At 45.2% G+C, this 17,956-nt stretch overlaps 1 protein-coding gene across 4 annotated transcripts in view; it reads right to left on the bottom strand.

Moving 5' to 3' along the window:
* Positions 1-6,252, bottom strand: part of POPDC1 (popeye domain cAMP effector 1) — a 227,341-nt gene extending 221,089 nt beyond the window's left edge. For 2 of the 4 annotated variants that reach the window (XM_077289645.1, XM_077289643.1), the window contains exon 1: positions 6,085-6,250. The gene's annotated coding sequence lies outside the window, so the exon portion shown is untranslated. Of the gene's footprint in view, positions 1-6,084 lie in introns of all 4 variants that reach the window. The other 2 variants (XM_077289644.1, XM_077289642.1) reach the window with 2 other exon arrangements.
* Positions 6,253-17,956: the final 11,704 nt, after the last annotated feature.

The following is a 17,956-nucleotide window of genomic DNA, read 5'->3' as shown; positions in this document are numbered from 1 at the left end:
GGCACCCCAGTGAAAGCCACTAAAATCCCTGAATGGCTCTCACTGGGTGTAAAATCCCGGTGTTCGGCAGACGTAACTCCGCCCACCCAAACAAAACTCCACTCACTCATCAATTTAATTGGCTACTAGCAAGTGGGTGGAGTTTCTGACGCAGGTGGGCCGGAGTTTCGGACGCCTTACATCAGCATAAATATGTGTTCACATATTGTGAACACATACTTACTAGGGATCCATTTAGGATCCAAAAAGAGCCGCCTTTTTTTGGTGAGCGGAGCCATGAGAGCCAGATCACCAAAAAGAGCCAGACTGCCCATCACTACTTTGAACCCACAAGTGCTTCACAGCAGTTTATAACGTAGAGCCGTGAAAATAAAAAAATCTTATTTTTTCCACAAAAATGATCTTTTCGCCCCCAAATTTTTATTTTCACAAGGGTAACAGGAAAATTAGACCACGAATGTTATTGTGCAATTTGTCCTGAGTACGCTGATACTCCATATGTGGGGTAAACCACTGTTTGGGCGCACGACAGAGCTCAAAAGGGAAGTAGCGCCATTTGACTTTTCAATGCATAAGATTAAATGGCAAATCGCGCTTTTTTTTTTTTATAGGTTGCCGTTATACGGTTAATAACGGTGATCGCAACCCGGGGGTCGGTAAACACCGACCCGAATCATGTTCTCTGGGGTCTCGGCTACCCCCGGCAACCGAGACCCCGGAGAAAATCCAACTTTGGGGGGGGCGATATACACTTTTTCCACAGCGCTGTTAATTAACAGCGCTGTGGTTTAAGTACCCTTAACTACCGCCGTTAAAAGGAGTATCGGCGGTAGTTAACGGGTTAATAGCCCATATGGGCTTTCAGCAACATTTCAGCTCTAAATGGGAGCCTTCATTTTTTTTCTTTAACCCCTTTCAGCCCTCGGACAGATTATTCCGTCCAAGGGCAGAACCCCCGCTTTCATGTGGGCTCCGGCGGTGAGCCCGCATCAAAGCCAGGACATGTCAGCTGTTTTGAACAGCTGACATGTACCTGCAATTGGCACGGGTGGAATTACGATCCACCTGCACCTATTAACTAGTTAAATGCCGATGTCAAACTCTGACTGCAACATTTATCAAGCGCTTTCCGGCCATCCTGCCGGAAATGTGCGCACCGAAGACCCCCGTCACATGATCGGGGGGTCATCAGTGCATCGGCATAACAACCAGAGGTCTCCTGCAGACCTCTATGGTTGTTGATGCCGGATTGCTATGAGAACCACCCTGTGGTCGGCGCTCATGGCAATACAGGAATTCAGCAACATAGGAGCGATCTGAGAATCGCCTCTATGTAGCAGAGGCGATCTAGCTGTAGCAGCTTCTAGCCTCCCATGAAGGCTACTGAAGCATGCCAAAATAAAAAAAAAAAGTTTTTAAAAATATGAAAAAATAAATAAAAGTTTAAATCACCCCCCCTTCGCCCCATACAAAATAAAACAATTAAAAAAAAAATCAAACCTACACATATTTGGTATCGCCGCGTTCAAAATTGCCCGATCTATCAATAAAAAAAAGGATTAACCTGATCGCTAAACGGCGTAGCGATAAAAAAGTCAAAACGCTAGAATTAATTTTTTTTGTCCCCACAATATTGCATTAAAATGCAATAACGGGCGATCAAAAGAACATATCTGCACCAAAATAGTATCATTAAAAACGTCATCTCGGCACGCAAAAAATAAGCCCTCACCTGACCTGAGATCACGGAAAATGGAGATGCTACGGGTATCGGAAAATTGTGTTTTTATTTTTTTTAACAAAGTTTGGAATTTTTTTTCCACCACTTAGATAAAAAAAGAACCTAGACATGTTTGGTGTCTATGAACTCGTAATGACCTGGAGAATCATAAAGGCAGGTCAGTTTTAGCCTTTTTTGAACCTAGCAAAAAAAGCTAAACAAAAAACAAGTGTGGGATTGCACTTTTTTTGCAATTTCATTTTCCCCATTTTCTAGAACACAACATGGTAAAATCAATGGTGTTGTTCAAAAGTACAACGCGTTCCTCAAAAAATAAGCCCTCAAATGGCCATATTGACGGAAAAATAAAAAAGTTATGGCTCTGGGAAGAAGGGGAGCGAAAACGCAAAACTGAAAATACCCCGGGTCATTAAGGGGTTAAAGAGGAGTGCTGTCTTCAAGTTTTACATTCTATTTATCTACATCTTTGCATATCTAACACCTAAATATCTATCACTTGTATTCTTCATTCTATTCCAGTACTTGTCACACTGATGGTGCACATGGACAGTACACAAGGACACAGACACATGGACATACGTATGCCACATGTTATGGGGTCACTTTGTCACAGAGATGGCACACGGACACCGACAACATCGGTACTGATTTTTCCAGTACCAGAAATATCAGGACGTATGAAGGGTGACTTACACGTCTCTCGACAAATCTATAAAATAATCAGCATCTTGGCCTATGGGGAGACACATCTTATGAAGACAGATACTCATTCATCATGCAATACTATCAGGGTGGCTTCTGATTGGCACCAAATGTATTCTGCAGCAGGACAACTAGAACTATCTTCAGTATAAGGCCGGCGTCACACTGGCGTTTTAAACGGCCGAGTGCAATGCGATAAAAAAATCACATCGCACTTGGACCAATGTTAACATATGGGGCAGCTCCCAGCAGCCGACTTTTTGTCGGCCGTTTTCTTCGGACCGAGACAATCGCAGCATGCTGCGATTGTCTCAGACCGAGGAAGACTCTCGGCTCACTCGCACCTATATGAGCATATGGGTGCGAGTGAGACAACGCACATCACTTGGATATCATCCGAGTGATGTGCGTTATAAGCGGACCCCAGCAATGAAGGAGATATTCATTTCTCCTCCGCAGCGGTGCTCCGATCCTCCCTGTGCGAGAGAATCGGAGCACAGACTCATGACACTCGGATCCTGCTCTGCTGCGAGCAGGAGCCGAGTGTCATTAGCATATCGCATCCGATGCTCTCGGATCGGATGCAATACGCTAGTGTGACCCCAGCCTAAGGCCGGGATCACACATACGCGAGATACGGCCGAGTCTCGCAGATGAAAACCCAGCTCTGGCGCCGGCACTCCGGAGCGGAGCGTGCGGCCGCACAGCAATACATGGAGCTGCACGCTCCGCTCCGGAGTGCCAGAACCAGAGCTGGGTTTTCACCTGCGAGACACGGCCGTATCTCGCATATGTGTGATCCCGGCCTAAAGAAGAACATAGAGTCCTGCAAGTGACGATATGGCCCCACAGAGCCCTGATCTCATTATCATTGATTCAACACCTGTCTTTTACAGTACCAGGGCACTTCACAATACTATACACAACTAATCCCACATCGTTACATGTGAGAAGAAGAAGAGATCCCATTCACGATTAAAACCAATGTTTATTAATATCTTTTAAAATTAACATGATAAAAAAGCAAAATTTACCGTAGGGGACACAATACAAGACTATTTATATAAGTATACTCAATGGTATATTGTTATGTACTAAATAGTCACTTAACCACATGGATAGATACCCACACCGATACAGCAGATCAATACAATAATGATATACACCAAAAGTGGTACTACAACAATATAATACAATAGTATGGCCAGCATACAAAGCCCAGATAATGCATTAACTGCCTATAGAAAGATTATGATAAACAGCACAGTGGCTTTATAAAGGGCAGCAACACAAATAAAGATAAATGTGACCCAAAACACCCATCCGCAGTAAACCGGGGGCGGAAGAAGCAGGAGGCGAAACGCGCGTCGGGGTGAGGGGACGCCATTAATACAAGGTAATATATTCTTTTCTGCTTGGTACGATATTAGTATCCACACTGGTTTACTGCGGATGGGTGTTTTGGGTCACACGTTGCCAGACCGAAAACATTTATTCGTTAATTTTGTCTGGATGCATCAATAAAAAGAAGCAAAATAATTTTCCTCACTACTGAGTGCCAAGTTTTTTCTATTATTAGGGGGCGCGATGACGTCACTGCCCAACGCCTGCGGTCCGGAGGTGAAAGGGAGCAGTGCAGGAACCAGGAAGAAGAGAGGTATTTATTTATTGTTTTTCTTTATGGGGGCTGCCTTATACTACAGAGTCGGCCAGTTGGGGGGGTTATGCCTTATACTACAGAGTCTGCCTGTAAAGGGGGGGTGCTGCCTTATACTACAGTGTCTGCCTGTGTGTGGGTGCTGCCTTATACTACAGGGTCTGCCTGTGGGGGGTGCTCCCTTATACTACAGGGTCTGCCTGTGGGGGGGTGCTGCCTTATACTACAGGGTCTGCCTGTAAAGGGGGGTGCTGCCTTATACTACAGGGTCTGCCTGTGGGAGGTGCTGCCTTATACTACAGGGTCTGCCTGTGGGTAGGTGCTGCCTTATACTACAGGGTCTGCCTGTGGGGGGTGTGCTGCCTTATACTACAGAGTCTGCCTGTGGGGGGTGCTGCCTTATACTACAGGGCCTGCCTATGGGGTGCTGTCTTATACTACAGGGTCTGCCTATCGGGTGCTGTCTTATACTACAGGGTCTGCCTATGGGGGTGCTGTCTTATACTACAGGGTCTGCCTATGGGGTGCTGTCTTATACTACAGGGTCTGCCTTATACTACAGGGTCTGCCTATGGGGTGCTGTCTTATACTACAGGGTCTGCCTATGGGGTGCTGCCTTATACTACAGGGTCTGCATATATAAAATACATCAGCGGAGCAATTGAGACACTTTCTACTGAAAATATATAGAAAATACGTCAACGCAGCAAGCCAGTGAATTTTTACTGCACATGACAGAATGGGGGCGCAGGATGGGAGCAGCACATGACAGGATGGGGGCACAGGATGGGATCAGCACATGACAGATTGGGGGTGCAGGATAGGAGCAGCACATGAGAGGATGTGAGCACCACATGAAAGGATGGGGACGCAGGATGACAGCACCACATGGCAGGATGGGGATGCAGGATGAGAGCACCACATGACAGGATAGGGGCGCAGAATTGGAGTAGCACATACCAGGATGGGGGCAGCACATACCAGAATGGGGGCGCAGGATGGGAGTAGCACATGACAGCATGGGGGTACAGGATGGGAGTAGCACATGACAGCATGGGGGTACAGGATGGGAGCACATGATGAGATGGGGGTGGAGGATGGGAGCACCACATGACAGGATTGGGGCGCAGGATGGGAGGACATGACAGGATGAGGGCACAGGAAGAGAGTAGCACATGACAAGATGGAGGCGCACAAAACAGGATGAGGGCGAAGGATGAGGGCTGCACATGACAGGAAGGCGGTGCAGGATGGGAGCAGCATATGACAGGATGGGGGCGCAAGATGGTAGCAGCACATCACAAGATTAGGGCACAGGATAAAGCAGCACATACCAGGATGGAGACCATATATCAATATAAATGCTCGCCATCCAGACGTAGAACAGGTTCAATAGCTAGCACTATTTTAATGACACTAGATATCAGTTGGTTTTAGATTTCTCTTTCACACATTCACATTGCATTTTATGATGATCCATGAACACTTCTATATTTATAAGAGCATCCTTACTTTGCAGCTTCCCTCTCGCCTAAAACTTTAGCACAGAGGTGTGTGTGTGTGCGTGCGTGTAAACAGAAGCTTAATGGTTAATTCTGTGACACTGTTAGTAGACTATAGTGGGAATATTTTACTGAAAATGTAGGTACACTGTGATTTGAAATTGGGAATATAAATGGCACGTCTAGTCGCCAGAGAAGCCTCCATGTGTGACAGCAGCACCCATCTCCTCAGCGCAGGCTGTGGGTGGAAAGTTTCCACAGGCTTCCCCACATCTCATGAAATATTCAGCGTGTCCTCTCCGGTTACTGAGTGACAGTGGGGGCTGAGCTCGGCTCCTGCACTTGTCACCGTGTCCTACAGTGAACGGGACACTACATGAGTGCAGTCATGCACACCCCGGGATACACAGCAGGGATAACAGAGGCTCGGGTGTGAGGGGACAGGGGAAGTTTAGCGCCGCTCCCTCCCGCCGCCCTCTTACCTGGCTCCGTCCAGCCGCCGTCCCGGGAAAGTTTGTCAGTGAGGAGCTGACAGCAGCCGGGAAGACGTGACTAAAATAGGCATGAAGAGGGGAGGCTGCAGCCTGAGCCGCACACACTCCCCTTCATAGCAGCGGCAGCTCCCTCACTGCTGGGGAGGAGGAGGAGGAGGAGAGACGGACAGGGACAGCAGCAGGGCGGAGGGAGGATGTGCCGTGAGAGCCGGGAGCTGCTGCTGCTGCTGCTGAACTCAGCGCTGATTACGAGGGGCTCAGTGATAAGAGCAGTCCTAGGACACGGGGCAGAGCACGGTGGCGCACGCCGGTCCTTCCTTACTATAATGGTGTACTAATCTTCTCACCTCCGCATCCTGTGAGCCTTCGGTTCTCGCACAGTAGAAAAGACTGACAATTGTGCTACAAATAGTCTGGTAGTGGTCACCCAGAATAGTTTCAGGACGTAATGGCGGAGTTTTTCACGACAGGGCGACACAGCTGCTGGACTTCCCCAGGCAAAGCTGCTTCACAAAAAACAAGGGCAGTTGTTTACTTGAACCCATTGTGCCTTTGTCCTTGTGGGACAGGACCGACACGGTATTTTACACTATGGGCTCATACTCATTTGCGAGAAAAACGGAAGTGCAATCCGATAAAAAATCGGACTGCACTCGGACCAATGTTATTCAATGGGTGACATCTCATCTGCAATTTTTTTCACAGCTGAAATCGGACTGATACTTGTGTGAATTACGTCCGAGTCTCGCATGGTAACACCCAACTCTGCCGCCGGCACTTGGGAGCGGAGCGTGCAGCTCCATGTACTGCTATGTGGCCGCACGCTCCGCTCTGGAGTGCCGGCGGCAGAGCCGGGTTTTAACATGCGAGACTCGGCCTTATTTCACGCGAGTATGAGCCCTGAGAAAAAAAATCGCAGCATACTGCAATTTGCTGCGTATCTCGGTTGAGACTCGCCAATGTAAGTCAATGGGTGCGAGAAAAAAATCGCATGGCATACGGACCATCCGTATGCCATCCGTTTTTTACAGATACCTTACCATTCTGTGGCATAGAACACTAAATGGTCCTGTAAATGATTGTGGAAAAATAGTTGCAGAGAACGCATTGCATAAGCATGTCATACGGATGCTCTGTGAGAAAAATCGCACTGTATTTCATGGCACTCGTCCGTTTTTTTCAGTCCAGATTACGGACCGGTTTTTTATCGCAAATGAGTGTGAGCCCTAAGACTCAGAGCAGGCAGCTTCTGAGGAGAAGCCGGCGTAGAACGAGCATCATCATGCCACTTCTTTTAACGCCTTCACCAATTTGCAATTTTCCATTTTTGAACTTTCGTTTTTTGCCCCCTTTCCCAGAGCCCTAACTTTTACCTATACATCTAGGGTCATAAATGAGGCTAAGGGTTAAGGGTTTCCGAACACTGAAGTGACTAAAAACAGTGAGTTATGACAGAAAATGTACACAGCTGTGTTGTTTTTTGGCATTGCCGTGTATAATGTTCATTTTATGGGGCGTTTCTTCTGGCAGAATCAGCGTGAAAAAGATGTCATGTGCGTGTTCCCTCTCGTTGGTTTCCTGGAGCATTTTTTTTAGCAGCCTTTTCATTGGCCAGTGCTTACCTTGGAAAGGATTTTAAGAAGAATCGGCCTCACTTCTTTTGTTTGAACTGGTGTTTCTCAAAGCCCCGTCAGGGAAAAATAAGAAAAGAGAAGGGTACAAAATAAATTCCAAGGCATTAGATATTCTATGAAACACTGTGAGAGACGCTTCACCAAGAAGTGGCTTAAGGGTATGTGCACAAAAGCGCTGTGGTGGAAATGCATCAAAAACAGCAACGTGTGCACTGCACACGTTGCTGTTTTTGATGCATTTCCACCACAGCGCTTTTGGACGCGCGGAATTGCCTCAAATCCACAGTGCGTTGTGCACACAATGTTAATCAATGGGAAATTCAAAAACGCTGTGCACATGCTGCGGAAAAAAACACGTGAATTTGCAGCGTTTTTTTCCGCAGCATGTCCATTCTTTGTGCGGAACTGCAGCGTTTCTGCACCCATTGACTTCCACTGTGTCAGGCCAATCCGCAGCAAACCCGCAGACGGAAAAAAGTTCTGCGGCTATAAAATATAGGTGGACCCCACGTCATTTGTTGGGGGGGTCCCCCTATTTTAATAGCCAGTAAAGGCTATGCAGACAGCTGCGGGCTGATATTCATAGCCTGGGAAAGGGCCATGGGTATTACCCCTTAACAGGCTACAAATATTGGCCCCCAGCCGTTGCTTTCCCCCTCTGGCGCAGAAAATTGCACAGGAGCCCACACCATTTTTTTCCCGTTTTTTTATTTTCAAAATGAAACATATTGTTCATTAATAAACATTATTATTATTATTATTTATTTATATAGCACCATTGATTCCATGGTGCTGTACATGAGAAGGGGTTACATACAAGTTACAGATATCACTTACAGTAGACAAACTAACAATGACAGACTGATACAGAGGGGCGAGGACCCTGCCCTTGCGGGCTTACATTCTGCAGGATTATGGGGAAGGAGACAGTAGGTTGGGGGTTGCAGGAGCTCCGGTGTTGGTGAGGCGGTAGCTTCGGTAGTGATGAGGAGGCAGCGGGGTCAGTGCAGGCTGTAGGCTTTCCTGAAGAGATGTGTTTTCAGGCTCCGTCTGAAGGATCCGAATGTGGTGGATAACCGGACGTGTTGGGGCAGAGAATATATAGATATTATATATCTATAAATATATCTAGGGATATATCTATGAATATATCTATAGATGGATATCTATGACAATAGATATAAGGGTTGAGGATAGCAGGAGCTCCGGTGTTGGTGAGGCGGTAGATTTGGTAGTGGTGAGGAGGCAGCAGGGTCAGTGCAGGCTATATCTGTCTATAGATATATTTATAGATATATCCATACATAGATATATCTATCCATATATCTATCTAACTATCCATAGATATATCTATCCATAGATATATCTATAGATATATGAATAGACAGCTATGTATCTATAGATCTATCTATATAGAGATCTATCTATAGATCTATCTATCTTTTTCATTCCTTCTATCTATCTCATTCCATCCATCTATCTATATCTATCTATCTAATCAAGCTAAAGGAATGAGATAGATAGATAGATCTATAGATAGATAGGAATCCAAAAAACGGAGGCAGCACACTATTTGTAGTAGAAAAAGCAGGAGCTACTTTTAATAGCCCATCTCAGCAACGTTTCGGTTCTAACAGATGCGAATCTATACACTTGGCCTGGGACAACTCATAAAGTACCATGGATTCCAGTACCACCTTTATGCTGATGACATTTATGCTGATGACACTCAGATCTACCTTTCTGGCCCAGACGTCGCCTCTCTGCTGTCCAGAATCCCCGAGTGTCTATCAGCCATATCCTCCTCCTTCTCCTCTCGCTTCTTCAAACTCAAAGTGGACAAATCTGAACTCATTATCTTTCCTCCATCTCATAGATCTTCCCTACCTGACCTATCTAACGCAATTAACGACATTACACTTTCTCCTGTACTGGAAGTCCCCTGCTTCGGAGTAACCCTGGACTCTGCCCTGTCCTTCAAACCGCACATCCAAGCTCCTTCCACCTCCTGTCGCCTCCAGCTCAAAAATATCTCCAGAATCTGACCTTTCCTCAACCATCAATCTACTAAAATGCTTGTGCATGCCCTCATCATCTCCTGCCTTGACTACTGCAACATCCTTTTCTGTGGCCTCCCTGCTAACACCCTTGCACCTCTCCAGTCCATCCTTAACTCTGCTGCCCGACTAATTCATATCTCTCCTCGCTACTCCTCCGCTTCCCCCCTCTGCAAATCAATCTCTTCACTGGCTCCCATTCCCTTAGCGTATCTAGTTCAAATTACTAATACTAACCTAATTATGCAAATTGTCTCTTCAGAGAGGAAGAGAGCTAGAACTCAGTGCCACCTATTGGAATATAGCAATCCTACAAGTCAATGTTGACCCTTTAACGAGCCTTGTCACATGACTTAGGATAATAGCCAAACCAGAATCTCAATTTGCAGACACTGTGTTTCGGGGTACTGCCCCTCGTCAGTGCAAAGCAGAGATGTGGTTTGGCTGTGTGAGAGGCGTCAGACCATTGTCCAAGAAGTATTGTTTCACCTTGTGGAGATCGACATGCTAAGCATGCCGAGATGAGGAGACTTAAAGCTGCAATGCTCCTTTGGGTAATATGCTAATTATGCAAATTGTCTCTTCAGAGAGGAAGAGAGCTAGAACTCTAGTGCCACCTATTGGCTCGTTAAAGGGTTAACATTGACTTGTAGGATTGCTATCTTCCAATAGGTGGCACTAGAGTTCTAGCTCTCTTCCTCTCTGAAGAGACAATTTGCATAATTAGCATATTCCCAGAGGAGCATTGCGGCTTTAAGTCTCCTCATCTCGGCATGCTTAGCATGTCGATCTCTGCAAGGAGAAACAATATTTCTTGGATAATACTAACCTACAAAGCCATCCATAACCTGTCTTCTCCATATACAGTATCTCTGAACTAATCTCCCTATATCTTCCCTCACAAAATCTCTGGTCCTCCCAATACCTCCTTCTCTCCTCCACACTTATTTGTTTCTCACCCAACCGCCTCCAAGACTGCTTCCGAATATCTCTCATCCTCTGGAATTCTTTGCCCTAACACGTCCGACTATCGACCACATTCGGATCCTGCAGACAAAACCTGAAAACCCACCTCTTCAGGAAAGTCTACAGCCTGCACTGACCCCGCTGCCTCCTCACCACTACCAAAGCTACCACCTCACCAACACCGGAGCTCCTGCAATCCTCAACCTATTGTCTCCTTCCCCACCATCCTGTAGAATGTAAGCCCGCAAGGGCAGGGTCCTCGCCCCTCTGTATCAGTCTGTAATTGTTAGTTTGCTTACTGTAAGTGATATCTGTAATTTGTATGTAACCCCTTCTCATGTACAGCACCATGGAATCAATGGTGCTTTATAAATAAATAATAATAATAATTAGGAGCACACCTATTGGCACATACAATGAAGTGCCCTCCTGCTTTGCGCGTTAAATGCTGCGCTCAGAGATTTAACAGGATAACAGCCACAGTTAGGCCGGCGTCACACTAGCGAGTTTTACGGACGTATGAGAGGTGCAGAAAATACGGATTGCATACGGTACAATGATTCTCTATTGCCCAGCTCCTATCTGCCGTATTTTACTGATCCGTATTATACGGTCTTGTACGGCCGTAGAAAATCGCAGCATGCTGCGTTTGTCACCGTATTGCGCAAAAAAATCGTCAATGAAAGTCTATGGGGGCGAGAAAAATACGGATTACACACGGACCATGCGTGTGACTTGCGAGAAATACGCACCGGTGTTATAGAGAAAAGCCGGCAATTCAGTGCGGTGTACAGTAAAATCACACTGACAGAATAGAATAGAATAGGTAGAATAAATGTCTACACATAGAATAGATATATATATATATATATATATATATATATATATATATATATATATATATATATATATATATACAGTGTATATATATATATATATGTCAGTGAGACACATATATATACATATATATTTATATTTCATACAGCGCTAGATATCATAAAAGCTGGTAATTCAATTGCCGGCTTTTGCTCTCTCCTTCCCAAACCCGACATGATATGAGACGTGGTTTACATACAGTAAACCATCTCATTTCCCTTTTTTTTTTGCATATTCCACACACCCTCTGCTGGATGTCCTCATATGAACTCTAGCGTGGGAACTTTTTAGAGGGTCTTCAGGTGGATTAAGAGTCTAATAAAATATTAAAACACCCTGTGTCTTTATTTCATTAAAGTACTTTGTAATAATGTGTGTGTGTTTTTTTAACCATTTCGTACTATTGGAGTAATAATGGATAGGTGTCATAATTGACGCATCTCCATTATTAATCTGGCTTAATGTCACCTTACAATAGCAAGGTGACATTAACCCTTCATTACCCCATATCCCACCGCTACACGGGAGTGGGAAGAGAGTGGCCAAGTGCCAGAATAGGTGCATCTTCCAGATGTGCCTTTGATGGGGTGGCTGGGGGCAGATGTTTTTAGCCGGGGGGGCCAATAACCATGGTACCTCCCTAGGCTATTAATATCTGCCCTCAGTCACTGGCTTTACCACTCTGGCGGAGAAAATTGCGTGGGAGCCCAAGCCAATTTTTTCCGCGATTTAACCCTTTAATAGCTAGAGGGCCCAAATTTTGCACATACACACTACTAACATTAGTAAAGTGGAATATGCAAAAAAAAGGGATATGAGATGGTTTACTGTATGTTTACTGTATCATTTCGGGTTTGGGAAGGAGAGAGCAAAAGCCGGCAATTGAATTACCAGCTTTTATGATATCTAGCACTGTCTGAAATATGAATATACCGTATATATATATATATATATATATATATATATATATATATATATATATATATATACTGTGTATATATATATATATATATATATATATACTGTATATATGTTTTAACGAACATTTGAGCACATAAATCCATTAGATGTCGGTTTTGCAAGCCTGCGAGAAAATATCAGTACGGATGCCATACGGATTACATACGGAGGATGACATGCGCAAAATACGCTGCCACACCCTGCCTACAGATGACATATGGATCACTATTTTGGGAACATTTCTGCATATTACGGCCGTAAAAAATGGACCGTATTTTCATACGCTGAGTGTGACGCCGGCCTTAGAGTGTAGCTCTGCTCCACACAGCTGTTACAGGGAGATGACTGAATATCACAGCCATCATTTACTGGGAAAGATGAGGACTCGGTTAACGGAGCAGCAGGAATTTCTGGCAAGTACTGCTTGTGTACTAAACGTGATAACAATACTAAAAATAGTGTCCCATCTCCCTCCATATACAATGGGGGAAATAAGTATTTAATGCCTTGCTGATTTTGTAAGTTTGCCCACTGACAAAGACATGAACAGTCTATAATTTTAAGGGTAGATTAATTTTGACATTGAGAGATAGAATATCAAAAATAAAATCCTGAAAATCACATTGTATAAATTATATAAATGTATTTGCATTTTGCAGTGAGAAATAAGTATTACATTCCTTTGGCAAACAAGACAATACTTTGTGGCAAAACCCTTGTTGGCAAGCACAGCAATCAGATGTTTTTTGTAGTTGATGATAAGGTTTAAGCACGTCAAGAGGAATTTTGCTCCACTCCTTTGCAGATATTCTCTAAATCATTAAGATTTTAAGGCTGTCACTTGGCAACTCGGAGCTTCAACTCCCTCCATAAGTTTTCTATGGGATTAAGGTCTGGAGACTGGCTAGGCCACTTGTTGTGAAATTGGATTCTGGGCTCCCCCGGTGGCCACTGGTGGAATTGAACTTGTGTGCATCATCCTCTCTGTTCACCTGTTCCCATCAGGATGTGGGAGTCTCTATATAACCTTGCTCCTCTGTCAGTTTCATGCCGGTCAACAATGTAATCAGAAGCCTTTCTTTGCATGTTCCTGCTACTAGACAACTCCCAGCTTAGTTGGACTTTCGTCCTTGTTTGTTTTTGCATTTTGTTCCAGTTCACAGCTGCTGTTTCGTTACTGTGTCTGGAAAGCTCTTGTGATCTGAAATTGCCACTCTGGTGTTATGAGTTAATACTAGAGTCTTAAAGTAATTTCTGGATGGTGTTTTGATAGGGTTTTCAGCTGACCATGAAAGTGCCCTTTCTGTCTTCCTGCTATCTAGTAAGCGGACCTCGATTTTGCTAAACCTATTTTCATACTACGTTTGTCATTTCATCTAAAATCACCGCCAATATATGTGGGGGCCTCTGTCTGCCTTTTGGGGAAATTTCTCTAGAGGTGAGCCAGGACTGTATTTTCCTCTGCTAGGATTAGTTAGTCCTCCGGCTGGCGCTGGGCGTCTAGGGATAAAACGTAGGCACGCTACCCGGCCACTGTTAATTGTGCGGCAGGTTTAGTTCATGGTCAGTTTAGATTCCATCTTCCAAGAGCTAGTTCTTATATATGCTGGGCTATGTTCTCTCGCCATTGAGAATCATGACAGTTTGACCGGCCAAAAAGGGTTAAATTATTGGCTGAGAAAGGAGAGAAAAAAGAAGTCTGCTGAAAATTTTTTTTTTTTTTTTCTCTAGTTCTGAGTGTGCTCATAATTGAATCACTTGCTAGTCTGCCTATACTGCAGCCTTCCTCTCTTTCTCTCCTTCTAATCCTTGAATGGCTCTGTGTTCACCTGTTTGAAATGGATCTTCAGAGTGTAGCTACAGGTTTGAATAATCTCGCCACGAAGGTACAAAATTTGCAAGATTTTGTTGTTCATGCACCTATGTCTGAACCTAGAATTCCTTTGCCTGAATTTTTTTCAGGGAATAGATCTTGCTTTCAAAATTTTAAAAATAATTGCAAATTGTTTTTGTCCCTGAAGTCTCGCTCTGCCGGAGATCCTGCACAGCAGGTCAGGATTGTAATTTCCTTGCTCCGGGGCGACCCTCAAGATTGGGCTTTTGCATTGACACCAGGGGATCCTGCGTTGCTCAATGTGGATGCGTTTTTTCTGGCCTTGGGGTTGCTTTATGAGGAACCTCATTTAGAGCTTCAGGCGGAAAAAGCTTTGATGTCCCTATCTCAGGGGCAAGATGAAGCTGAAATTCCGTAAATGGTCTGTGCTTACTCAGTGGAATGAGTGCGCCCTGGCGGCGATTTTCAGAGAAGGTCTCTCTGATGCCATTAAGGATGTTATGGTGGGGTTCCCTGTGCCTGCGGGTCTGAATGAGTCCATGACAATGGCTATTCAGATCGATAGGCGTCTGCGGGAGCGTAAACCTGTGCACCATTTGGCGGTGTCTACTGAGAAGACGCCAGAAAATATGCAATGTGATAGAATTCTGTCCAGAAGCGAGCGGCAGAATTTTAGACGAAAAAATGGGTTGTGCTTCTATTGTGGTGATTCAACTCATGTTATATCAGCATGCTCTAAGCGTACTAAGAAGCTTGACAAGTCTGTTTCAATTAGCACTTTACAGTCTAAGTTTATTCTATCTGTGACCCTGATTTGTTGTTTATCATCTATTACCGCGGACGCCTATGTCGACTCTGGCGCCGCTTTGAGTCTTATGGATTGGTCCTTTGCCAAACGCTGTGGGTATGATTTGGAGCCTTTGGAAGCTCCTATACCTCTGAAGGGGATTGACTCCACCCCATTGGCTAGTAATAAACCACAATACTGGACACAAGTAACTATGCGTATTAATCCGGATCACCAGGAGATTATTCGCTTTCTGGTGCTGTATAATCTACATGTTTTGGTGCTAGGATTGCCATGGCTGCAATCTCATAACCCAGTCCTCGACTGGAAAGCTATGTCTGTGTTAAGCTGGGGATGTAAAGGGACTCATGGGGACGTACCTTTGGTTTCCATTTCATCATCTATTCCCTCTGAGATTCCTGAATTCTTGTCTGACTATCGTGACGTTTTTGAAGAACCCAAGCTTGGTTCACTACCTCCGCACCGGGAGTGCGATTGTGCCATAGATTTGATCCCGGGTAGTAAATACCCTAAGGGTCGTTTATTTAATCTGTCTGTGCCTGAACACGCTGCTATGCGAGAATATATAAAGGAGTCCTTGGAAAAGGGACATATTCGTCCTTCGTCATCTCCCTTAGGAGCCGGTTTTTTCTTTGTGTCTAAGAAAGATGGCTCTTTGAGGCCGTGTATTGATTATCGGCTTTTGAATAAAATCACGGTTAAATATCAATATCCGTTACCACTGCTGACTGATTTGTTTGCTCGTATTAAGGGGGCCAAGTGGTTCTCTAAGATTGATCTCCGTGGGGCGTATAATTTGGTGCGAATCAAGCAGGGGGATGAGTGGAAAACCGCATTTAATACGCCCGAGGGCCACTTTGAGTATTTGGTGATGCCTTTTGGTCTTTCAAATGCCCCTTCAGTCTTCCAGTCCTTTATGCATGACATTTTCCGCGATTATTTGGATAAATTTATGATTGTGTATCTGGATGATATTCTGATTTTTTCGGATGACTGGGACTCTCATGTCCAGCAGGTCAGGAGGGTTTTTCAGGTTTTGCGGTCTAATTCCTTGTGTGTGAAGGGTTCTAAGTGCGTTTTTGGGGTTCAAAAGATTTCCTTCTTGGGATACATTTTTTCCCCCTCTTCCATCGAGATGGATCCTGTCAAGGTTCAGGCTATTTGTGATTGGACGCAACCCTCTTCTCTTAAGAGTCTTCAGAAATTTTTGGGCTTTGCTAACTTTTATCGTCGATTTATTGCTGGTTTTTCTGATGTTGTAAAACCATTGACTGATTTGACTAAGAAGGGTGCTGATGTTGCTGATTGGTCCCCTGATGCTGTGGAGGCCTTTCGGGAGCTTAAGCGCCGCTTTTCTTCCGCCCCTGTGTTGCGTCAGCCTGATGTTGCTCTTCCTTTTCAGGTTGAGGTCGACGCTTCTGAAATCGGAGCTGGGGCGGTGTTGTCGCAGAGAAGTTCCGACTGCCCCGTGATGAGACCTTGTGCTTTTTTTTCCCGTAAATTTTCGCCCGCCGAGCGGAATTATGATATTGGGAATCGGGAGCTTTTGGCCATGAAGTGGGCTTTTGAGGAGTGGCGTCACTGGCTTGAGGGGGCCAGACATCAGGTGGTGGTATTGACTGACCACAAAAATTTAATTTACCTTGAGTCTGCCAGGCGCCTGAATCCTAGACAGGCGCGCTGGTCGTTGTTTTTCTCTCGGTTTAATTTTGTGGTGTCATACCTACCGGGTTCTAAGAATGTTAAGGCGGATGCCCTTTCTAGGAGTTTTGAGCCTGACTCCCCTGGTAATTCTGAGCCCACAGGTATCCTTAAGGATGGAGTGATATTGTCTGCCGTTTCTCCAGACCTGCGGCGGGCCTTGCAGGAGTTTCAGGCGGATAGACCGGATCGTTGCCCACCTGGTAGACTGTTTGTTCCTGATGATTGGACCAGTAGAGTCATCTCTGAGGTTCATTCTTCTGCGTTGGCAGGTCATCCTGGAATCTTTGGTACCAGGGATTTGGTGGCAAGGTCCTTCTGGTGGCCTTCCCTGTCACGAGATGTGCGAGGCTTTGTGCAGTCTTGTGACGTTTGTGCTCGGGCCAAGCCTTGTTGTTCTCGGGCTAGTGGATTGTTGTTGCCCTTGCCTATTCCGAAGAGGCCTTGGACGCACATCTCGATGGATTTTATTTCGGATCTGCCTGTTTCTCAGAAGATGTCTGTCATCTGGGTGGTGTGTGACCGTTTCTCTAAGATGGTCCATTTGGTTCCCTTGCCTAAGTTGCCTTCTTCTTCCGAGTTGGTTCCTCTGTTTTTTCAAAATGTTGTTCGTTTGCATGGTATTCCGGAGAATATCGTTTCTGACAGAGGGACCCAATTCGTGTCTAGATTTTGGCGGGCATTCTGTGCTAGGATGGGCATAGATTTGTCTTTTTCGTCTGCTTTCCATCCTCAGACTAATGGCCAGACCGAGCGGACTAATCAGACCTTGGAGACATATTTGAGGTGTTTTGTGTCTGCGGATCAGGATGATTGGGTTGCTTTTTTGCCATTGGCGGAGTTCGCCCTCAATAATCGGGCCAGCTCTGCCACCTTGGTGTCCCCGTTTTTCTGTAATTCGGGGTTTCATCCTCGATTTTCCTCCGGTCAGGTGGAATCTTCGGATTGTCCTGGAGTGGATGCTGTGGTGGAGAGGTTGCATCAGATTTGGGGGCAGGTAGTGGACAATTTGAAGTTGTCCCAG

This window comes from Ranitomeya variabilis, chromosome 2 (genome assembly GCF_051348905.1).
Source record: "Ranitomeya variabilis isolate aRanVar5 chromosome 2, aRanVar5.hap1, whole genome shotgun sequence".
Lineage (NCBI taxonomy): Eukaryota > Metazoa > Chordata > Amphibia > Anura > Dendrobatidae > Ranitomeya > Ranitomeya variabilis.
Note: the sequence above shows the minus strand (reverse complement) of the source record. Positions and strands in the feature narration are given on the sequence as shown.